The following is a 23,815-nucleotide window of genomic DNA, read 5'->3' as shown; positions in this document are numbered from 1 at the left end:
ATAGATGTGGGAAATGTTCTGCATGTGACAAGGTCAAAAATCTGCATGGTAGCAAGATTAATGGAAAATCATGTTTTGCCAAAGAGAAATTTAATTGTAACTCATGTGGAGTTATTTATGTCATTGGATGTGATTGTCCTAAGACATTGTGGTCTATAGGGCAGACCAAAAGACAGGTAAAGGTCCGGATTTTAGAATACATTAGAGATATTAGAAGGATAAATATTGATAGCCCGGTGGCTAACCATTTCATATCAGCACATAAAGGTTGTACTGGGGGATTTATTTTTAGTGTTTTAGCATGACCGAAAGTCTATAATGGCAACTTTAAAAGGGGAATTGACCAAACTTGAATATAGGATGATAATTATCATACATTAAGTCGTATGGGAATGAATTTAGATAGTGACATAATTTTGTAAAAATTAATATAGTAGGATTCAAGAATAAATATAGAATGTTAAAAATAATATTAGAATTAATTAGTGATATAATTACAAATTTAAATAGTTATTTTTATAAAATTTATGTTTTTGGTTAATTGACAGGTTAAGATGGATCTTTTCATGAGTATATTAACTTATAGGACTATGGTAAAGGTGCTTATGATATGAAATAACATATAAAATAAAATAAATTTAAAGTTATATTTATATATGAATTAAAATTATAATTGTTTTTTTATGTTTGTACACATCAATCATCTATTTATGCCTAAAATACAGATGTGGCTACTTTTCAATTCATTGTATTTTGATGTATATGCATTGTTCTTTTTTAAATGTTTTGGGTTTGCACTATGTGGTTGCACTTTAATGAAATTAGTTAATTGTGAAGATTAAATATTTAATTTGATTATTTAATTAATTAATTGAATGCATTTTCTAATAATGTTTGGTATATAAGGAAGTGAATTTTTGTAGTAAATTGTTCCATTGAAGGCGAAAGGCCAAGGTACCAGAATGTGAAAAATAATAGTTTACAGCATTTCCTTGCGTCGTTCCTTTCATGGTGGTGTGCTTTGATGCTTTTCGAGACATCAGTACTATAAAGCAAGGCAGCCGACATCATTACATCAGACTTTCTTGCCGTGGAGCCCGTAGCAAGAAGCAGTTTGCACGAGTGCCTGTTGGTCACTACCAGAAGTCGAATTTCAGCTTAAAATGTCTAAAGCTAAGTACCCCGTTGGGGACCCTTTTTTCTTGCTCTAACTGATGTCCGAAAATGTTAACAGTTGTCTCACCTGTGGAAAGCAGATACCATGCCGAGACTTTCATTCTTACTACATCACTTGTTTACGCCCAGACCACCATGTCCCTCGTTGACAGTTCTGGCCCTCTTTAATGCAAGAACCATTCGCCTTGGAGCTCTTTTTGTAGACAATTATTTTCGTACTCCATCTTCGAATTCCAATATGGCATCTGTCAGCCAACAATCCATCAATATTCTGAAAAAACATAAAGATAGAGACAAGGCTATACAAGGCTAAGCCTTCCGATGACGCTACCACTAAGCAAGTTATCAGTTCTCCGGAATTCAGTGATGCCCGACTCGTTTTCTACACAGGCTTCTGCCAAGACCCTTTCGGAGTCTGGTATGCCGCAGAAATCCACTTAGTCTTCCAAGTCTTTGGCTGTCTCTGCCTTGGTTGGGTTCGGAGCCGTGATGCAGGCACCGGCTTCGAGGAGGCTGTTCGCACTACCGATTCTAGACGAGAACCGACGTCTTCTCTTCCGATTACCATTTCTCAGAGACCAACAGATTCTCTCAAGCCTCGAAGCCAGGCTACTCCTAGGAAATCTGTTTCTAGCCACCATCTTGCTACTGCTCCCCCACCCCAAGCTCTAGTGCTTAAAATGGCAGAGGATCTCATCTCCCTTATCTGAGGTACTCAAGCCTCCACCCCAAAAAAGAAAAGGCTTCCTTCTCCAGAAATTATGACAGACCAAGAGTCTGAGTAATCTGATTATTCTGCCTCTGAAGAGGAACAGCAGCCCTTAACTGTTTATGAGGATTCAGATGCAGAGGAATCCATCCCCTCTGCCTCCCCTCCAGAGGAACTTTCCTTCGGGGAAACCCTCCACTCCCTCAGGAAACATTTTCAGTGGGAATATCAGAACTAACCACAGTCTAACAAATGACTTAGAGAGTTTCTGTACCTGCCCCCGCACAGACCCCTGGCCATCCCTCCTATTCTAGAAGCGGTGGATGATGTTTTTGTTGAATCCAGTTTAGACCCTGATGCCCTGCCTCCTGCTAAACCTGACAGGTACTACAGAGTACCAGATTCTCACAAATACTTGTACAGGAACCCTGCTGCAGACCCTGAGTTCATTATACAGGATCCCAGAGGAGCTAAGACTAGTTCTGCCAAGAATCCTCTTCCTTCTGACAAAGACTCCAGATCTCTGCACAGATGGGGTAAGAAAGTATGCACCTCCAACCTTAGCTATCGGTGCACACAGTTGTCAGTTCCATATGTTAAAATATCAACAACACACTTTGGAACAAATAAAGCAGAAGATTGCTACTTCTCCTGACGGTGCCATCTCTAAAGATCTGGCAGGATTACTTCACTCTGCTGGTCAAGTGGCCAAGCACTCATTACAATGTGGATATGACTGCTAGAAGCCTCTAGCAGGGCAGCAATGACAGGATCTGTTATTAGAAGACATGCATGGCTGAAGGAACAACCTCTCCCTGATCATATCAAGTCTAAACTTATTGATGCACCCCTAGATAAGGATCACCTGTTTGGGGAAAAAGCAGAAGAGGTGCTTAAAAAGGTGGAAGACAAAGCAAAATCTATGCAAACAGTAAAAAATTTATTTCAAGTTCAACCACCCAGATTCAGCAGAAACTTCCTCTCTAAGCAATGGGCCTTCCCGGCACCCAGCAGACAGGGCCAAAGTAAGCCCCGCAGGGACAGGACATTCAGGCCCCTATCCCAGGGCCAGCAAAGAAGCAAACAATGGACCACTTCCGCCTCTAAGGCAGGGAGTTCTAAGCCAAGCTTCTATGGTAAACACTCACAATGACTCTCCCTCCCCCATCTGCCCTCCTTCCACTCATCTAGAACTAGGAGGAAGGCTCACCCTCTTTAAGGACAATTGGGTCTCTATAACCAAGGACCAGTGGGTATTGATAATCATTTCTCAGGGATACAAATTCTCCTTCAGTGAACTCCCAATTCCAGGAGGGTACCCAGACCTCCCCCCAAACCAGTGGGCAGAGACATTAAAACAGGTAGAAACACTAATATTACAGGGGGCAGTAGAACCTGTCCCTCCGGATCAAACAGGAAAAGGTTTTTACTCCAAACTAGTCCTCGTTCCCAGAAAAGAGGGCACTTGGCGGCCCATCCTGGATCTATCCAAACTGAACACTTCCTTGGTGGTCTCCAGATTCAAAATGCTAACCTTGCAGCAGCTCCTGCCTATGCTCACACAAAATGCCTGGCTGGTGACACTAGACCTAAAAGATGCCTACCTCCGTATCCCCATCCAGGAATCGTGCAGAAAATTTCTGCACTTCAGAGCAGGCTATCAGCACTTTCAGTTCTGTGCACTGCCCTTTGGCTTATCTACTGCTCCCAGAGTATTCACCAAATGCTTGGCCCTGGCTGTAGCATTCTGCAGACAGAGAAATATACAGATTTGCCCTTACCTGGATGACTGCCTCATTCAGGCGAACAGCAAAGAAAAGTTGCTCCAGGATCTTCTCTTTGTCAAAAAACTCCAAACTTCCCTAGGGTTAGCCATCAACGAGAAAAAAAATCAAAGCAAAACCCCACCTGGAAAATTGTTTTCCTGGGAGCTGTGCTAGACACAGCAACCCTAATGGCCTTCCTATCCCCAGAAAAGCAGAACTTCCTCCCTCTCTACTTCACCCAGCTGGCTTCCAGAAGTCACATCACTGCAAGGAAGTTCCTGCAAGCCCTGGGATACATGGCATCTTGCATCCTTCTCGCCAGGCTTCACATGAGAAAGCTTCAGTGGTACTTAAAGAACCTTTGGTGTCAGCACTCACAGTCCCTAGAGACCACTCTCCCACTGATTCCTTGCATAAGGGATAAATTTCTCTGGTGGGCAGCGGCCTGTGCCATGATCCAAGGGTCTTCCCTTCGCCCTTCCGGCCGGACCATTATGACTGACATCTTAGACATAGCTTGGGGTGCTCACCTAGCAGGCAGGTGTACCCAAGACCTTTGGAATGCCCAGCAACTTCACTTGCACATCAACCAGAAAAAAATGATGGCAGTGCAAAATGCTTTGACTTCCTTCCAACCCCATCTCAGGCCAGGGGTCCTCCTTATAAAAACAGACAGCACCACAGTAATGTGGTACATAAACAAGCAGGGGGGTACCCAGTCTTACCCCCTGTGCAGGTTAGTATGGCTTACAGCCACCTCCATGAGACTACACCTGATTGCGCAATACTTACCAAGTATAAACAGCACACTGGCAGACCACCTAAGCAACAACTTACTGAACCTCCACGAATGGCAGCTCCCCAGAGAAATCTTTCTGCAAATCACCCAGGAATGGGGGACTCCAGAGGTGGACCTCTTTGCCATGCACTTCAGCCACCAGCTGCACAAGTTTTTACCAGGGAGTATCACCTCCGAGCATGGAAGGTGGATGCCTTGACCTTCCCCTGGAGCTCTCTCTTTGTGTACGCATACCCTCCTCTGCCCCTTATTCCCAAGGTTCTAATCAAAGTAAGAGAGGAGAAACCAAAGGCCATTCTCATTGCTCTAGATTGGCCCAGACAGCATTGTTACCCCTAAGGTCAGACCTCCTGACCCAGGAGAGGGGGAAGGTTCTGCACCCAGACTTGCAGACTCTCAAACTTTCAGCATGGTCATATACCAAAAACCAACAAGAAGTCACTGTTAAGCAAACAGGTCCTGGACATCATCATAGAGGCCAGAAGGCCCAGCACAAGAAAATCTTATGCAGGAAAATGGAAAAGATTCTGCTGCTGGAAACAATCAAAAGGGGGCAGTACCTCCCAATCTTCCTTCCATCTCATCTTGGATTACTTAGCAGAGTTGCTCAATAGTGGCCTCTCCTTCTCCTCTATTAAAATCCATGCTTCGGACATCTCTGCCCATTGTGATTTAGACCCACCCCTCTTCTCTCACCCTTTGATTAAGCAGTTCCTCAGAGAGGCTTCTAATATCAGGCCTCCCAGAAGACCTCCTACTCCTCCCTGGGACCTGAAGTATGTGTTAGAGAAACTAATCTTACCTCCTTTCGAACCTGCCACTTCAACAGAATTGAAATACCTTTCCTGGAAGACTGCCTTCCTACTAGCTGTCACCTCAGCCAGAAGGGTCTCAGAACTTAATTTACTTAATATATTTTCTTCTTTTACCAATGTATAACTGACATTGTCATTTTACTTATTTTCTATACCATCATTTATTTGGAGTGTTTTTAGTTATTTCTTGTTATATTACTATGTTCACCATATATGTTGTAACCTGTTTTACTACATCTTATTTGTGTATTATACTTGCTGTAATGTTTTGGTACAACTAAATGCCAGAGCTTTTCTTCCCGGGCCTCCGCTGAAAATGGACCTGGTCCAGTCAGAATTTCCCAGTTAACAAATGTAAAATAGATAAATAAAATAAACTTCAAGCTGTCGTGGCTGTCGAGCCCTTCATAATTTTCCATGCAGACAGAGTCTCCCTAAGGACTAATCCCTCCTTTATGCCCAAGGTGGTATCTGATGTGACCCTTAACCAGGCCATACACCTTCCCACCTTCTTTCCCAACCTTCAAAACAAGGAGGAAAAAATTCTACACTCACTAGACGTTCACAGACAACTCAGATACTATCTGGACCGCACAAAACCATTCAGAAAAACTGACCAGCTTCTTGTAAGCTTTGCCCCAGGGACAGAAGGGAAGCCCATCTCCAAACAAACCATTTCCAAATGGATTTCACACTGTAGCCATTTTTGCTGCAGACTGCATGGGAAACCCATCCCTAAGTCGAGCCGTACCCACTCCTCTAGGGCAACCTCCACTTCCACTGCCTTCCTCAGAGGAGTACCTACCAGGGACATATTGGAAGCGGCCACCTCGACCTCTGTCCATACCTTTACAAAGCATTAACACTTACCTCTCTTTTCTAAGTCTAGGGCAGGGTTTGCCTCTACAATTCTGCACTGCCTCCTGGCCCATACCTAGGACTCTACCTATCCTTCCACCCTTTACCTCAGCTGTGGGAATCCTGCCACAGGTGATGACTGCAATAGTGAAACACGAAAAACATAGTACAGTTGTCTGCACATACCATAAATGTAGATGTTCAAGTGTATTCACTGTTGCAGTCTTGGTTTCCCTCACTCCATCCCCCTTTTCACATCTTCCCCTAGGGGGCACATGCTTCCCAAGGTGGTTCTTAGCCACCAGGACCACTTCTGTATTTTCTCTTGTGCTTCTGATGGGTTAGGCCAAGGAAAACTGATGTAATGATGTTGGCTGCCTTGCTTTATAGCACTGATGACCTGACATCAGACTACAGGCGACAGCTCTGTACGACTCTGGTATTCGGGCCGGCCAAGGACTACCACAGCAGGGATAACCCACAGGTGATGACTGCAACAGTGAATACACCCGAACATCTACATTTATGGTAAGTGTACACAACTGTACTTTCTCTGTGGTGTAGGAGCCTTTGAAATTCCATTCTTGATTCCCTTTTCTTTTCAACATATTGCTTCTTCTAGGAGATTACATTCAAAGCAGGGTTTTAAAATAGAATTGTTCTGCAGATGGTAATTCTTCTTCTTCAGTAATGGACGCCATCAGTGGTTACACTACAGGAAAAAGCCTGAATGCTATCCTTAGTCATTCATTTAAGGCTGGACCTGGGCAAGAAAGATGCAGTGACCATCCATGAGATCTTTAGACTCTCTATAGTTCCCGGTCATTTCCCTGTTGTTACTTAAGATGGTGTAATATACTAGGTGTGCTCCAGATGTTGAGTTTAGGTGTGATCCTTGATAATTGCCTGTCACTAAGGGGCCAAGTGTCAACAATTGTTAAGTCTTCCTTTTTCCATCTTAGGAATTCAACCTGAATTAAGCAGTTAATTCCATCAGAGGCCCTTTTGATAATTCTTCATGCACTGGTCACTTCACACATTGCTTGCTGCAGTGCTTACTACCTTAGATTGCATAATAGAGGTCTGGGTTGCCTGCAGGTGGCGCAGAATGCTGCATCTTGTCTGTTATTGGCAGCCAGTAGGCATTCCCATATTACACCTGTGCCATGTGGTCTGCATTGGCTGCTGGTGGCCTTAAGATATAGATATTTTTTTCTGTTTTGTTTTGGATTAATTTAGCCATGCATGGCACAAAAAATTTACTGCAAGATTAATTTTTTTTTGTTTGTTTATTTTGCCTGCGGGTTGCACCTCACATCTCTGCTGCTAACATTTACTAAGTCTCTGAGATCAGTGTACCTCAGAGAAAGGAGAATTCTCAGAGATTATGTTCTCATTATTAATAGGTATTAAATTACAGTTGCATGTTGCTTCTCATGGCTTTGAGTGGCAAATGAATTGCACTGTAAATGTCTGCTTTGCTCCTTTTCATTTAATTTCTTCTGTCATTGAGATATTGGCTATTCTTTTTAAACTTCAAGATGCGTATCTTTGCTTCAGAATAATGAGTCCATCATGGTGGCTCCTTTGCTTGCACATAGGATCTGCAGTTTCCATTTCAGAATGATGCTTAGCTCTCTCAGTGTACACATGGTGCATGGTTGTACTGCTGTCTTCTGACTTAGGGCACTCAGTGTTTGCATACTTGTATGACTAGTTTCAACCTGCCTCAATCTGACAGCGTTTGGCCCACATATGGGAATCCGCTTTACTACATCTATTCTCTGGTGGTTGTTGCCATTTACAAGAAATCCCATTTAGTCCATGATCATTTATTTATTAGAATTTCTTGGATGTATAGTAAATACCATAACTTTTCATACATCTTTACAGCAAGAGAAGGATCCAAGAGTTATTGCTTGTAGTTCCTTTTCTCTTGTTTGCTAGGGTCATACTAACTGTGCTAGTTTTAGTCAGTCAGATTGTGCTTATAGCTGGTGACACATGAATGTTCTTCAGTGGGCATTAGCTGTACAGTACCACCCAGACTTTGAACTCCAAGTCACAGCTTGCCACTCTGGAATCCATACCCAAGTCGTTCATGCGGTTGATTACACATACAACCGAAGGGACTGCCAGAGCAGCAGGTTCAGGAGTTGTCATGAGATGTCGCACCTGGATGCACCTGTTTGACTTTGCAGACCCTTTCAAGTCTTCCTTCATCACCACTCCCGTTGATGCTTCCTCTCTGTTCGCAGCAAAAGTTAGACACACTAGCCAGGTGTGAGAAGGATAGAACGACCATATCTGCTGTGGCCCTATGTTTTTCCACTCCCCGAAGATCTTATACTAGGAATCAGAGAAGTGGAAAAATGTGGTTCAGGAAATCCTAAGGGCTTTTCCTTGACACATGTGGCGAGTCCCCCCCCCCCCGGGCAGAGGGGGGAACTCATCAGGAAGAACCCCCCACACAGGCAGAGGGGATCTCGTAACCTGGCGTTCAGGGATTCCTTTTCTGGGCAGCCCTACCAGCACTCCTGAAGAGCAGCCCAATTGATTGCCTCTGGAAGCAGTCTGGGGAAAATTCTCTCTGCACCCCTTAGCTTGGCAGTCAGTAACATCAGATTCCAGCGTCTCCCATTAAACACGTCATTCTGACCTTCAAAAAACCCTCTACTAGAAAAGTGTACAGGAGTAAGTGGAAAAGGTTCTCAGTCTGGGCCAGGAGCAGGAATCTGGATACGTTTTCTGCTTTGCTTTCAGATGTACTTTTGTTCTTCTTCTCCCTTTTCCAAGAGGGAGCAAGTTTTTCCACTATTAAGCTGCAGTTGGCGATTTCCAGTTTTCACGACAGCTCCAAATCCACCTTTTCATCAAGGCTTTGTAAGGCCTTTATGCAGGAGGTTTTTCTGCTTCAGCCTCCAGTTAAGGACCCTTCACCTCCTTGGGACCTCACGCTGGTTCTGCACTCTTTGATTAGGAGTTCCTTTAAACCTGCTAGTTCTTGTGATCTCAAGTTTCTGTCTTGGAGGACAGTTCTTCTGGTGGCTATCACTTCAGCTAGGAGGGTCTCAGAACTGCAAGCTCTCACCATTACTCCTGCTTGCATGACTTTTCACAAGGACAGGGTCGCTCTGAGAGTGAACCCCTCCTGCTTAGCCAAGATTGCTTGCAAGATTACCCTAAATCAATGTATTCAGCTTCCAGTATTCTTCCCCAACAATTCCAAAAGAGAGGAGTATATCCTTCATACTTTGGATGTTCACCACCAGCTACCGTTCTGCTTGCATAGGAATAAAGATTTTCGTAAGTCAGAGAAGCTTTTTGTAGCTTTTTCTACTAATAGATGTGGCCTTCCAGTCTCTAAGGTCACTGTTTCTAAATGGATATCTAGCTGCTTTTCTGTGGTCTACAATCTTAACCACCTGGAAGTTCCAGGTCATGTCAGTGCTCATTCTACTAGGTCTGTGGCAACTTCTTTAGCCTTTGTAGCAAGGCTTTCTATTGATGACATCGGTGCTGCTGCCACTTGGGTTAATCCTCACGCCTTTATATCCCATTATTAGCTGGATTTGATTTCTAGGAGTAGGGCTTCTTTTGGCTCCACAGTGATCCAGCATGTCCTTCCTTGAGGTCTCCCAGGATATATGGTAGCCTGGGACTCTGACCCAATGGTGATGCATGAAGACATGGATAACATCACACAGAGTTATTTACTTACCATAACTTGGCATCTGTGTTATCCTGTGTCTTCATTCATCACATTTCCCACCCGCCATCCCCCTACCTGTTTTGATCGTGGAGGAAGTTGGAGTGATTTCCTTCCACCTTGGTAGGAGTAGCTTTTGCGATTACATTAACAAACTCGATCTGAGGATTACAGAGCAACAGGGCATTATGGGAGGAGGAGGAGCCAGAGTTTTGGATCTATCTGTTGAATGTTGCCAGCTCAGATCCGATGTCGGATACAAGACTGTATGGTGATGAATGAAGACATAGGATAACAGGTGCCAAGTTATGGTAAGTACTTAACTCTTTTTTGGATGAAACCCAGCCCTCTGGTACAGAAGGATAAAGCCCTGTATATCTTAGATGACACCTGTTTGAGTAATCATACAGGTGCTGTAGGGTCAGAGGGTTGAGTGGCTACTCAGAGTGGTGGATTTCTTTTTTGAAAAGGTCACCAAAGCAGTGGATGAAGGCAGAATGCTACATGCCACATAGCTTGACCTGGCCAAAACTTTTGACACAATTTCCCACTCAGGCATAGTAGAAAAGCTAGATAAACTGGGATTACATCCCTGTCACCTGCTGGCTTGACATCTGGCTCACAGATGGAATGCAGGAAATCGAAACTGAGGCTGTTACCTCCACAAAGGTCAGTCATCAGTGGAGTTACTCAGGGTTCTGTGCTGGGACCCCTCCTGTTTTACTTCAGAAAAGTACATACAAAAGTCAGTACCAAAGGGTTGTGGCTGTCTACATTTGCATGTGACTGCAAGTTATGAGTAGTCACTGAATCCCCAGATTACTTGATCATCCTGCAGGAAAGTTTGTCTCAAATAAATAACTGATGCAAAAGTCATGGCCTGAAACTAAATGCCAAAAAAATGCATTATTATATCCTTTGGGAAGTCTTCTACCCCAGGAAACTACCACATTGAAAATTTGCCCCTAAGAGTTGACCAAGTTGTTAAGGATTTGGAACTTATGTGGACAGTGACCTAACTTTTGACCAACATGTGTCTGTTGTTGTTTGAGAGTCTTTCTATATTGTGCAGCTTATAAACAAAAGGATTGTGTCTAGATCTAGTGATGTTATTGTCTGCCTTTACTCGGCCCTGATTAGGTATCTGTTCATGCACATGCAACAGATGGAAGTCCCATAGAGATACTTTACTAAAAGGATACAAGGCCTAAACAGCATGTGTTATGTGGATCAACTCAAAGCTTTACTATACTCTGTATCCTCCAGACTGCTAAGAAGTGACCTCTGTCTGGCTTACAAGGCATCTTCTGACCCAATAATGATGGATTTACTGCACATCAGCAAGTCAGATGGAATTAGAAGTACTCTGTCTGGGGAAATAAATCTCTTCTGCAACATCAACTTAACAGTTTGGAGGGACAGGATACCAATGCAGGATGAGGAGGATACCGTTTCTCTGGAAAACACTCCCCTTCCACATAAAACAAAATTCATCGCTGTACATATTCAAGTGCAAGTTGAATCTGTGGATAGGAAACAAAAAATATGTACCCCAGGACCACCCACTGGACTATTAGTGGACAGAGGCAGCCCCTAAATGCTTTATCGTATGCATGAATCCTCTCAAATTATGATAGGATCCTGGTTATTCTCATTAGGTGTAGTATATAATTGTCAACCATGGGATGGGTAAGGCCAATTTCTAACCAAATGGGATAGGTTAATTCAAGCACAAAATGGGGAAATTGGCTAGGCTTAAAATGGCCCTCAAGGGCAGCTAGCTTAGTACTTCTAAAAAGTATGCTCATGTCTCCCAAGGCAGCTTTACAGAAGTTCCACAGTATATGCGGGCTGGCCTGCTCCCTAACACCTACCTGACTCTCATGTTCCCTCAGCAAGCAAATTAGATCACTAGTGAAAAAACCTCCAAGGCCAATTTTGAATAAAAACTAGCCTCCATAGCAAGGGGAAACCATAAAGCCTTCTTCAGTTACGTCAGGCCCAGGTTTGTTACGAATTAGTACTTAACAGTATCACTTACACTGATCCTGTTGATTTAGCCAACCTGCTAGCAGATAGGTTCAGTGCAAACTTCACGCCCCTGCCCCCCCCCAAAGGCCCTTTCAACATCCCAGATACTTGTTCTGCACCTCACATTTCTGTAGATTGTGTTATAGGCCCTATCCAAGGCAGAAACACAGCTTTCATGAGACCTGATAGTATCCCAGGATGTATTCTGCACCATCACCAGCAAGAACTGGCATTTCCATTGAGCACCCTTTTCAACCACAGACTAAGTACTGGCTTCATTCCAGCAGAGTGGAGAACTGCCATTGTCATCCCCTTACACAAAGGTGGTGCCACTACTGACCCTGGAAACTATTGCCCCATTAGCTTAACAAGTCTAATCTCTAAAGCCATGGAGTGTATTATTATGGATCTCATAAACAAGGACTTAGGCAATCTCCAAGCACATGACCCCACCTAGCTCAGATTCATCAAGGGCAGATCTTGCCTATTGAACCTGGTTGACTTCTTTGAGACTGTCACCAAGGCCCTGGATGAGGGAAAGTCAGTAGTATATACAGCTTACCTTGACTTGGCCAAGCCCTTTGACACAATCCCCCACTCGGGCATCATCGAAAAGATAACACAATTTGGCGTAAATCCCTATCTCATCAGGTGGGTGGCCAGCTGGCTCACCGACAGGACCCTCAGAGTCAAAATAGGCACCTCCACCTCCAGTAGCAGACCTGTCACTAGTGGAGTTCCTCAGGGATCTATCCTGGGACTCCTACTGTTTGGCATCTATTTATTTGAGGTACAAGCAAAGGCAAAAGGCCTGTGGCTGACCAAGTTTGCCGATGACTGTAAGTTGGGTGCTGTCATTGACTTCTCAAATGATGTTAACATAGTACAAGAGGGTCTCACAGCAACTAATGACTGGTGCCAAAGTCATGGCCTCAAGCCAAATGCAAAAAAAATGTATCATCATACCATTCGGCAAAATCATGACCCCTCCCTACTGATTACCACATCATTGGCAATCCCCTAAGCACACAACCTGTGCTGAAAGACCTGATCACTCAGATTGATAACAATCTCTCATTTGACCATCATGTAGCGGCAGTGGTCAGAAAAGCCTTTTACTTAGTTCGTCTCAGAAGTAAAGGGTTTGCATCCAGAAAAAAGGAGGTTAGCTCTATACTCCTCCCTCATTAGACCAGTAATTGAGTATCACGCCCCATTTGGGATGTACCTTTCCAAACATTTGCACCAACTGGAAAGGCCACTGAAATACCTCACAAAGAGAATCCATGGCCTCCAACACCTGTCCTATGTAGGCAGGCTCAAATCACTGTCACTCTACTCTGTGTCATACAGATTGCTCAGGGGTGATTTGTGTCTCGCCTACAAGGCATTCTGGGACCCTGCCCTACTAGAGATGCTCCATATCCGTAAGTCTAACTCCACATGCAATACCCGTTCAAAAGGCCTGAACCTAATATGTGATATTAACAAAACATGCTGGAGAGACAGGTTTGTCTCCCAGAAGCTGCCCCATTTCTGGAATAGACTTGCCACACATGTCAAACAAAGCACCTCACTGACCCTCTTCAAGAGCAACCTTGATGACTGGATGGGAAACCACAAATTATTCGTCCCAGGGGGTTCCACCCGTGTCCTTCATTGACAGGGGTGACAGGTGCTGACTGAGGTTTATTTTTGGGGATAAACTCTTGGCTAGGCTTGTAAGGTCCCCAGGTCCATTAGCCTAGTAACCTCCTATGATCCTGTGATAAGAAGGATTCCATCTGGTTGGTTGAACTGTCCATCCATTTTGTAGAGAAGATATTTTTGGACCCACCACTACCCTTGGGGACACTCACCTTTGATATCTTAGCTTCAAAATTGGTGAGGAGGCTTATGTGTGATCCCAACATAGCTCAGGTGCTACATTTCTCAGTTTTAGAAAAATGAGAAGTCGTTTTTGATTGTGTGTTCATTCCTGCAGAACTTACGTCATTAGTGTACTCAGCAAGCAGAGCAGGATGCTTTCTTGCCTTATTTTCTGAGAAGATATTCATTTCTGGGAATGATTTTTTTGCTGAAAGTTGTCTTCCTAATTGCATGGAGATTTGCTTAATCAGAAGGTTAAACAACACCTAGCCATTCATACACAAGTGATCTCTCAGTCTGAGTGTTACATTGTCTTTCAAGGTTAGAGTAAGTCACTGTATGCAATATCCACCAACAATATGTGTAGATTTCTTTTCTTTTATTCCATCCAGGGGCGGTTTGCATAGCTTCAGTAATGCATTGATGGCTCACCAGCCTTTTTTACATATTTATTCTGAGCAATGTCATTCAGTGGATTCTTATCAGAGCTGGCATTTAAGAGTAGTCAAAATCCTAATGTGTTTTCTTTTTGTGTTGTTTTGTTTTGTATGGCCAAGACTAGCAGTTAAAAAAAGCCATGCATTTTTTTTTGTCAGTAACATGTTACACTATGTAAGAGACTGATGACTTACTCACTGGAGTACATCATCCTTCCTTGTATGTCATCACATTAACAACATTGGTCCTGTAGTTTCAATCACAGTCAAATTACCTCCCCTATTCAGAAAAGTTTATTTCCATTCTTAGAGCTTTTAAAAGGTATTTGTGCAAAATATGTGTCTGGGTAAATGAAAGTGTTTTTCTTTCTGGGAATCTCAAAACCACCCAGACCCATTATTTCCTCTCACTGCCAGTTCTAGATTGCTTGTTACGGTATTTTGATTTGATGGTTGCTGTTCAGGTCTGCTGACGCCCATTTCTAGTTTTCATGTTGGAGGCAAGGAGTCAGTGTAGTATTGCTCAGAATTCGTCAACCCTTTTTTAACAGGGCTTTCTACTTAATGTGTTAGTGCAACCATTCTTCTGTAAGACATCCATTTTTTACTGAAGGAGTTAACCCTACCACCATCTGAGCTAGCTGATACTATACCCTTAAAGTTTCCCATCTGGAAGCTTCTTTTCTTAGTCATTTTTTCTTCTGCTAGGCTGCCAGATGAATTTCAGAGTTGCAAGACTTATCAACTTTAACCTTCCACCCTTCCCTGTGTGTGTATGTGTATGTGTATGTGTGTGTGTGTGTGTGTGTGTGTGTGTGTGTGTGTGTGTCTGTCTGTCTGTCTCTTTCTTTTATCAGGATAATTTTTGTTGTGCACTAATGCATCTTTTCTTCCTAACGGTGCCAATGAAACCACATTAAAGTGGAAGCCCCCACTCCCAAAATTCATGCTGAAAGGCGTAATACCAAGGTTCTGACTTTAATGTTTTTATGTTGTATTTATTTTTAAAGTGTTGGTGTTGCAGTATCTGGTCTTGCATTCATGATGTCAACCTTCTTATTGCTGACTTTGAAGATGCCTAGTTTCTCCCCGCTTAAAGCTGAGTTTGAATATGTGTAGCTTTGCCCTGCTTACTAGTAAGTTTGAAGGTGTCTTCTAAGCAGGTATGGAGATGTCATACTAAGTCCAGCTACTAATTGTTGATTAAGTGTGGAGATGTCAGACTTGGACCTGCTTGTGACTTCTCAGTCTGAAGATGTTTGTCTCATCCCTTTTTTCTTAATGTTAAGCAGTGCTGAAAATATTAGCCTCATTTCTGCTTCTGACTGCTGAGTTTGGAAATGTCAGGCGGGTAGCTGGTTATCATCATGCATTAACAAGAATCAGTGATCAGTAGTCAGATGACTTCACACAAGACTCAGTACAATTTTCATTAGTAAAAACACTTGCTGACAGTGATAGGCTGGCAGCCGTGTAAAAACCACATACTTCATGCTGGTGGACTTTTTATGGAGAAAAGAAACTTGCTGCAGTGTTAAAGTGACAGTCTTGTTTTTCATTTTCAAGGTCATCTCCAAAGTATTTTGTTGTTTATTAACTGGGCAAATTAACTGGTCCTTTGTGGGATGTTTTCAGCCATGACTCTAAGCTACAATGGTTAGTAGCCCAATTAACCAGCATGTTTTTATAAGGTGAGATGAAAATAGAGTACTAGGAGAAAACCTAAGCAGACATGAGAAGAGTATACAGCTGTCATTTATTCAGTGGCATGAGGTCAGGACTGAACCTTGGAGTAGTGATTTAAATCAGTTTTACATTGGACCACTGTGCTGCCCAGAAGCATTCACAGAATGGTTGCAACTCATCGCTGCATCTTGCCCTGTGAATAAATTGTTTTGGAGTCTGGTTCCCTGTGTTTTGCCACTGAAGAGCACAATTCATGTTAATCTGAATACTTAAACCTATCAGCAGTCTGTTGCATGGCATGTTAATCAGTATACTAAAATAATTGTGGAGGAGGTTACACTCAAGAGAAGAATGCAAAACTTGTATTTAATTGCATTTTTCTTGTGGGAACAATGTAACATAGGTGAGATGCAGTAATGCATGTCATGAAAACTGATAGGCAGGCATGAGAATATGTACTTTATTCATACATAGTTTGTTTGAAAAACCCCATTCACAGAGTCCAGACTAAAGCAACACATGTACAAAGCAACTTTCAAAAATAAATAACACCCATGCAAGCAGTCCGTTTTAAAACACCATTTTTAATAAACTGTCATAGAACTTTTGAAATAGCATAGGATGTAAAATAATTCAATAAACCACACTTGCCTGGCCAGATGCATGCAAAACTTACAGCACAGAAAATCTACCACCATCCTTAGATGTACTACTTGCGAAGCAAGACAGAATAGCTTAGAATTAAGCTGCTTAATAGTAAGGACTGGTAATACACATATATTTAATTATTTTTAAAGAAAGATGGAAAGAAGAGTGCTGAAGAGTTAACAAGGGTTTGAACTTGCAATGCTTAGAAGTGCAAGGAACTGTTAATGCAGTGATGCTGTTGAAATAACTACAATATATGGCTAAGCTGTAGTCATGGATACTGAGTCAGAAAACACTGTCTGTTAATATGTTAAGGTGAAGAGTGTTTCCGTTTATGAAGAATTAGTGTTTTAAACTGCTCCTGCCTCATACTCGGCATGATAGTGATGTAAGCATTTGACTGAGATTTAAACTCGGAGTCAGCTAGCTTCTTCTTATACATTTTTGACAAGATCTACCAAGTGACTTTCAAATTTGCTCCTAAATGTAATTAATTTCATCTTTGTCTGTAATTTTATACAGTTCTGTAAATATATCAACCATTTTTGAGTACTGTAAAAGTATCGAAATACGACTTCAGTATAGGACCCACTTGACATCACTTCTGTTAATTTGTGCCGAGTAGTCTTAAACCATACTCATGCAACTTGTAAATGTGCTGTACACATCTGTATATGTATGTATATGTATATATATATGTATATATATAAACTCTGAGATAATCTCTCCATTTTTGTAAAGAAGCCAGTTTAGGTCTGCATCATCAACAGTAGTATAGCAAAACTTAATTGGTAAATGATTCCCATTTAATCTAGACACTAGAGATTCCATCACTCAAAAATGCCCATAGCACTTCTGTGATCAGCAGTGTTAAGAGGTTTTATTTTTGATAAAGGTACACAAACCCGTAGAATGCAAGAACAGTTAAATGCCCAATGTGCATACCTTTCAGTTTCTAAGTGCAATGCATCTGGGCAAAGCTAAAAATAATGGGTGAGGGGGGGGGGGGTAAGGATCCAAAATCAGGGAGAGATTTTAAATGTTACTCTTATAAACTTAGAAAGTTGCTAAATAGCAGGTTTTGCATTAACATGAATTTGCTGAAGGATATGAAGCCTGAAACTTAAATATTTGTCATTATTTAATAACTTCAGTCCTCAATGATTGCCTGAAAATCAGAAGTTTTATGAAGCAAAAGTCTAGACATTCTACAGTTATATTGGACATCAGACACTTTACTAGAAGCACCCAGTCAAAAAATGTTTTCTCTGCCTTAGGAGTTAATGCTGTAATAAAAGGGTTGTTAGTTTTATCCTTCAGTTCTGTAGATGTTAGCACTTAAATGTAGAGATTACTATAAATATTGAGCTGAAGCAAATTCTATTCCTTTCTTAATGCTTGTGCGTAAAATAATTATCTTTGTGAAGTGGACATACCGTTTGCTGATTTCTTATTTGACTAAGATACAATCCTCATTGAATCAGTTTTTAGTCAATTATAAACAAAGAAGTGGTAGCAAACATCCTTTCTATCAGGTAATTTCACCGTGCAAAGCATGCCAACATAGCCATAATCAGGTCTGTTTGGTTATCAAAAACTTGACAGTTCCCTTTAGAAATTAAACAAAGCTTGCATCAAAAAGATCATTTCCTTACAGAAAATGCAAAAAAAGTGAATTAAACACTGATTTGAAGTAGTTAACTTCATTTGTCAGCAACCATTGGGAATCGGATCCGAGCCGGCAATCTTTCATAGCTTAGATCTGAGTTCCTAGCTCCTCCCCTTCACCCATAATCCCCTGCCAACCCTGACTGACCTCAGATCTAGTTTGCCGCGCTTCTTGTCAGCAGCTAGGTTTTTGAGCTCCTGGTGTCGTAGGGTTTTTGTGAGAGATTTTCAATTTTTTTTTTTATCCCTTTAAGTGTCGAGTGAGTGTTGTGTGGTCAGGTTCCCTTTTTTGACTAAAACTATCCTAGTTTATACCTCCTTTTAAGTTAAACTTACCCTCCCTCCCCTTCACTGGTCATAGCGTTCTGTGTGTTGTGTGTTTGGGGCCTAACGAGTGGATCTTTCTTTAAAATGTCTGAGGCCCCAAAACCCATCTTTTCCAAGTGCACAGAGTGTGGCCATAAGCTCTCCCCAGCGGATGGCCACACTCGGTGTGTGCGGTGCCTTGGGGTTGAACACCTTTCCTCTGGGTGTTCCATCTGCACGGCATTCAACCCCAGGGCACTGAAGGGACCGGAGGTCGAAGCTGAACCTAGCGGGACTTTTGCCCCCGAATTCGGCCTCCGGTGCTTCTGTGGCCTCCTCCCCGGCTTCGGTGGTGGCCACTCCTGCCTCTCTTCCTCCGGTCGGGACACAAACTCCCGCTGCAGCTCTGGAGGAGAGGGAGGCCAAGAAAGAAAAAAGGAGGGAGAAGCACCACAAGCGGCGGGCCGAGACCTCCGCGTCAGTCCCCCCGGCTAAGCGGTCTTTTCCCTCCAGGGCTTCCCGGTCTCCTCCTTCTCGGATCCGGTCTCCGTGCTTTTCACCGGGCCCCGAGGAGGAGGAGACCCGATTTAAGTCGAGGTCATCGAGGTGGCATTCCCGGCCAGCCTCGGTGGCCTCGTCGAGATCGACTCTCAGCCTTTCCGACGCAGATTTGGACCGGATGATGCAAAGGTTTCTCCAGGCCCAACTACAGATGGGAGTGCTCCTGCCCTCCCCCCTCCAGGGGGGAGCTCAACACCTTTCTTTGCCCCGACAGCTCCTTCTCTGACCCACTTCCCGGGTTCAGAGCCTTCAGAGCCGAGCAGCCTTGGAGCCGGAGGTGGTTCGGCGCCGACAGTATCGGGTACTTTGGTGCCGACTCTTCCCTCATGCCTGTCGGGTCCGTTTTTGTCGGATCCGGGCTCTCGGAGCCGTGGGCTGAGCGTCAGATCGGAGGGAATCAGTGTGTCTTAGGCTCCGTCTAGGTCGGAGCACACTGGTCCGTCGGATCCGATGGCTTCGGTGCCGACCCCAATCTGTCCATCGGATCCGAGCAAGGGTCTGCTCTCGGATCCCAGAGATAGCAGCTCTCCTTCAGCTTTCGATGTGGTGGAGAGGGCACTATCGAGTGCTTCCAGGCCCCCGGTCCTTGCTATGGCTCCACCCCGCACTCCCTCTCTGTTGGGTCCGGCTTCCATCACCCGACCCCAGGGACAGCCTGCTTTGATGTCCCAGGTCATTCCCTTGGAACAGGACGTGGCTGGTGAGATGTCCTTGGACAGCCCCCCCGAGGACGTCCCTCACAAGCGAAAGTGCAAGAGGAGGCAAGTGGACTCCCCTGAGTCCTTGACTGATGACACGGATTTGGATGAAGGGGAAGGCTCCCCTAGGTCACTCCCCGAGGATGTCTCCTTTGGAGACATCATGGAAATGCTCAGGATAAGATGGGTGGTCTGCCCCCAAGGCTTCCTTGGATGAATCCGTGTTCCTGGAGGCGTTCGAAGCAGGCCCATCTACCTCTTGGGTGTCCCCTCCGCCCGACCCCTTAGTGGAACTTATTACCACTAGGGCATGGAAGGAGCCAGACTCTGTGGAGCCAGTCCCCAAATGCCCGGACAAGATCCTTAGTCCGCCTCTGAGAGGTCCCATTGGAGCAAGGGTCCCCCCCGTAGATGCCATGTGGTGGCGGCGACCACCAAGAGGGAATTAGCTCAGGAGAGTCCTGTTTGATGGACCGTTTAGGGAAGCGGGCTTTTAGTTCAGCGACCTTCTCGGTGAGGTCTCTGAACTACATGGCACACGTTATTCGACTGCAGCGGGACCTTATCAAAGAGTACGCTGCGTCGCCCCCGGAGTCCATGCCAGTGGAGGACAAATGATTGTACTCCACTTGGATGGCCACTCTCAGGTCCATATCTAACACCTCTATGCGACTGTTGTCCCACGCCACAGAGGGAGCCGCTAGAGCCAGCGGAGCAGGCCTCGTCATGCGATGTCAGGCCTGGCTCTGGCATTGCGATTTCGCGGAACCCTTCAAGGCGTCATTTGTGAATGCCCCTTTCAATGGTTCTGCCCTGCTTGGCAAGACCGTTCGCGAGACTTTGGTCCAGAGCGAAAAGGATGGGAAGACGTTGTCTGCCGTCGGAGTCCACTTCTCTGCTCCCCAGAGGTCCTTCTCCAAGAACCAAAAGGGACAGAAGAAGATGTGGTTCTGGAAGTCGCAACAATCCCAGTCCGCTCCGGATCCCCAGTCCTTCCGTGGCAGAGGAGGACAGGGTGGACGCCGCCCTAGAGGCAGAGGGGGCCTGATGAATGGTGGGTCCAGAGAAGCTTTCTCTGACCGGCCCACCCAGCGACCCTGAGGGGATGCCTGACTGCTCCTCTCTGGAGGCAGTTGGTGGACGTTTTTCAAGGCACCTGGCAGCTTGGGAGTCCATCACAACAGACCGCTGGGTGCTTTGCATCATATCCAGTGGATACCAAATTCCCTTTTCTCACATCCCTCACCAACCCAAACGCCTCCCCGACATCCCACCCGATCAGAGGGAGGCTGCAGCTGCGGAAATTCAACAGCTCTTAGGAAAAAGAGCCATCCAACACGTCCCCCCAGACCAGTTCGGATCGGGTTACTACTCTAGGTTTTTTTTGGTGCCAAAAAAGACGGGGGACCTAAGGCCAGTCCTCGATTTCTCCCTCCTGAACCTGTCAGTAACCAAAGAGAAGTTCCGGATGGTCACTCTTCAATCCATTCTCCCCCTGTTGTGGGAGAGCGACTGGATGTGCTCGATCGACCTCAAGGATGCGTATTACCACATTTTGATGGACAAACAATCCGGGAGCCAGTCATTATCAGTTCAGGTTCCTTCCCTTCGGTCTCACCTCAGCCTCAGGGTGTTCACCAAGGTATTAGCAGTGATAGCGGCCCACCTGAGGCTCCAGGGAATGCAGGTGTTTCCATACCTCGACAACTGGCTCCTGACCACCCCAACAAGGCATCTACTCTGCTCAGCCAGGAATTACTTTCTCCACCTTGCTCCCTGGCTGGGGATCACCATCAACATGGACAAATCCTTTCTCAACCCGACTCAGGTGATAGACTTTATCAGGGCCAGATTAGACACCAACAACTTACTAGCCTTCTTAACCACTGAGCGACTTCACACCATGAGGCTACATGTGCGGGCCATTTTACTATCATCGGCTCCCCCGGCGGGATTGGTCCTAAGGGCGCTGGGCTCCATGGCGGCCGCAATTACCCTGCTCCCCATGGCTCGCCTGAACATGAGGGTTTTGCAGTGGACTCTCCAAGTCCAGTGGTCCTTCCGTCGATACCTTCTCAGTCACCCCATTCCCCTCAGCAAGGCTTGCTAAAGGGCTTTCGCATGGTGGTTGCAATCACAGGACCTCCAAGGGGGACGCCCTTTCTCTATGGCCCCTCCACTCGCCACGGTGACTACAGATGCCTCTCACCTCGGGTGGGGTGGGCATTATGCGGGCAGGATGGTCCAAGGCACGTGGAACGATACAGAGACCTCATTGCATATAAATGTTCTAGAGATGAGGGCAGTGCTGTTGTCGTTGCAAGCACTTTTGAGCCTTCTTCATACAGGAACAGTTGCAGTTCAGTCAGACAACATGTCTGTGGTCTGGTACATCAACAAACAGGGGGGAACCAGGTCCTACCCACTCTGTCGAGAAGCTATGAGAGTGTGGGAATGGGCGATCTCCACCAACCGCTTTCTTTTTGCAACGCACATTCCGGGATGGTCCAACATCTTGGCGGACAAACTCAGTCGCACCATACTGTCTCCTTACGAGTGGTCTCTCAATCCCCTGGTAGCGAAGCAGATATTTGCCATATGGGGACAACCCTGTTGCGATCTCTTCGCCTCTCCTTCAAACACGAAATGCAACAGCTACTTCGCTCTAATTCCCCCTGCCGGGGAATCCCAGAGAGACGCTCTGGTGCATGCTTGGCCTCCCGGTCTACTCTATGCTTACCCCCCTCTACCTCTGATGCTGAAGCTTCTACAGAAAACCAGTCTGTTGGGGAGCAAAATGATCCTTATTGCCCCATTTTGGCCTCATCAAGCTTGGTTCCCTTACCTCTGGTCTCATCTGGTGAATCCGCCTTGGATTCTAGATCCCCTCCCGGATCTGATTTCCCACCCCCTAGGCCTCCCAGTCCCGAACCTGGATAATCTCAAGCTTACGGCTTGGTTGCTCTAGTTCCACTCATAGGTAGGACTCCTGGTATCTCCTCCCCAGTTAAAGCTATCCTAGTAGCAGCACACAAGCCTTCTACTAGGAAAGTCTATAGTAGTAAATGGAAATGTTTCACTATTTGGGCGGAGCATCAGAACCTGGACCCTTTCACAGCTCCATTGCCCACCGTTTTGGATTTCCTTTAAGGGCTTTTTCATCAGGGGGCTAGCTGTTCCACAGTCAAAGTTCAACTAGCAGCCATCTCTCATTACCACGTGGGACATGAACTGGGTCCATTGATCACCACGAAGTTATGTAAGACCTTTCTGAAGGGCACCTTCCTACTCAGACCTCCAGTAAAGGAAGTAGCGCCTCCCTGGGGTTTGACTTTAGTACTTCAGGCCTTGACAGCTCCCCCCTTTGAACCTGCAGCTTCAGCTGATCTCAAACATTTGTCATGGAAAACAGCCTTTCTCGTCGCTATTACTTCAGCTAGGAGGGTCTCTGAACTTCAAGCCCTATGTGTAAAACCTCCTTACTTGACCTTCCACAAGGATAAGGTTTACCTCAGGACCAATCCCTCATTCCTTCCTAAGATTGCTTCCGAGGCAAATATTAACCAATCCATTAATTTGCCAGTTTTCTTTCCTGAATACCAGAACAAAGGAGAATACAAACTACATTCTTTAGACGTGCATAGACAACTACGTTTTTGCATTCATAGAACAGCTGGTCATAGACAATCCGACCAGTTGTTCATCTCCTTTGCCAAATTTAACTTGGGTAAATCTGTGTCAAAGGTCACCTTGCCAAGGTGGATTTCGCAATGCATCCTTTTGGCTTATGAAAGTTCTGTCAGGCCCGCACCTCCCGGAGTCCGTGCCCACTCTACTCGGTTCATGTCTACTTCTGCTGCCTTTCGGTCTAGAGTACCCCTGGATGATATTTGTTCAGCAGCCACTTGGGCTTCACCTCATACCTTCATCAACAATTATAAATTGGATATTATCTCTAGAGGGAGAGCATCCTTTGGCTCTGCAGTGCTCTGGAACATCCTTCCATGAAGGCCGCCCAAGGTCCAGGTAGCTGGGGACTCTGTCCCAAAGGTTGCTGACAAATGAAGTTAACTACTTCA

General features: G+C 44.9%; 1 protein-coding gene across 4 annotated transcripts in view; it reads left to right on the top strand.

Moving 5' to 3' along the window:
* The window catches only part of MYO9A (myosin IXA), a 2,281,069-nt gene that overhangs the window by 1,853,337 nt on the left and 403,917 nt on the right, over positions 1 to 23,815 (top strand). The gene's annotated exons all lie outside the window — the stretch shown is intronic.

This window comes from Protopterus annectens, chromosome 7.part0 (genome assembly GCF_019279795.1).
Source record: "Protopterus annectens isolate FY-2018-M chromosome 7.part0, PAN1.0, whole genome shotgun sequence".
Classification (NCBI taxonomy): Eukaryota; Metazoa; Chordata; order Ceratodontiformes; family Protopteridae; genus Protopterus; species Protopterus annectens.
This window is presented reverse-complemented; position numbering and strand designations above follow the sequence as displayed.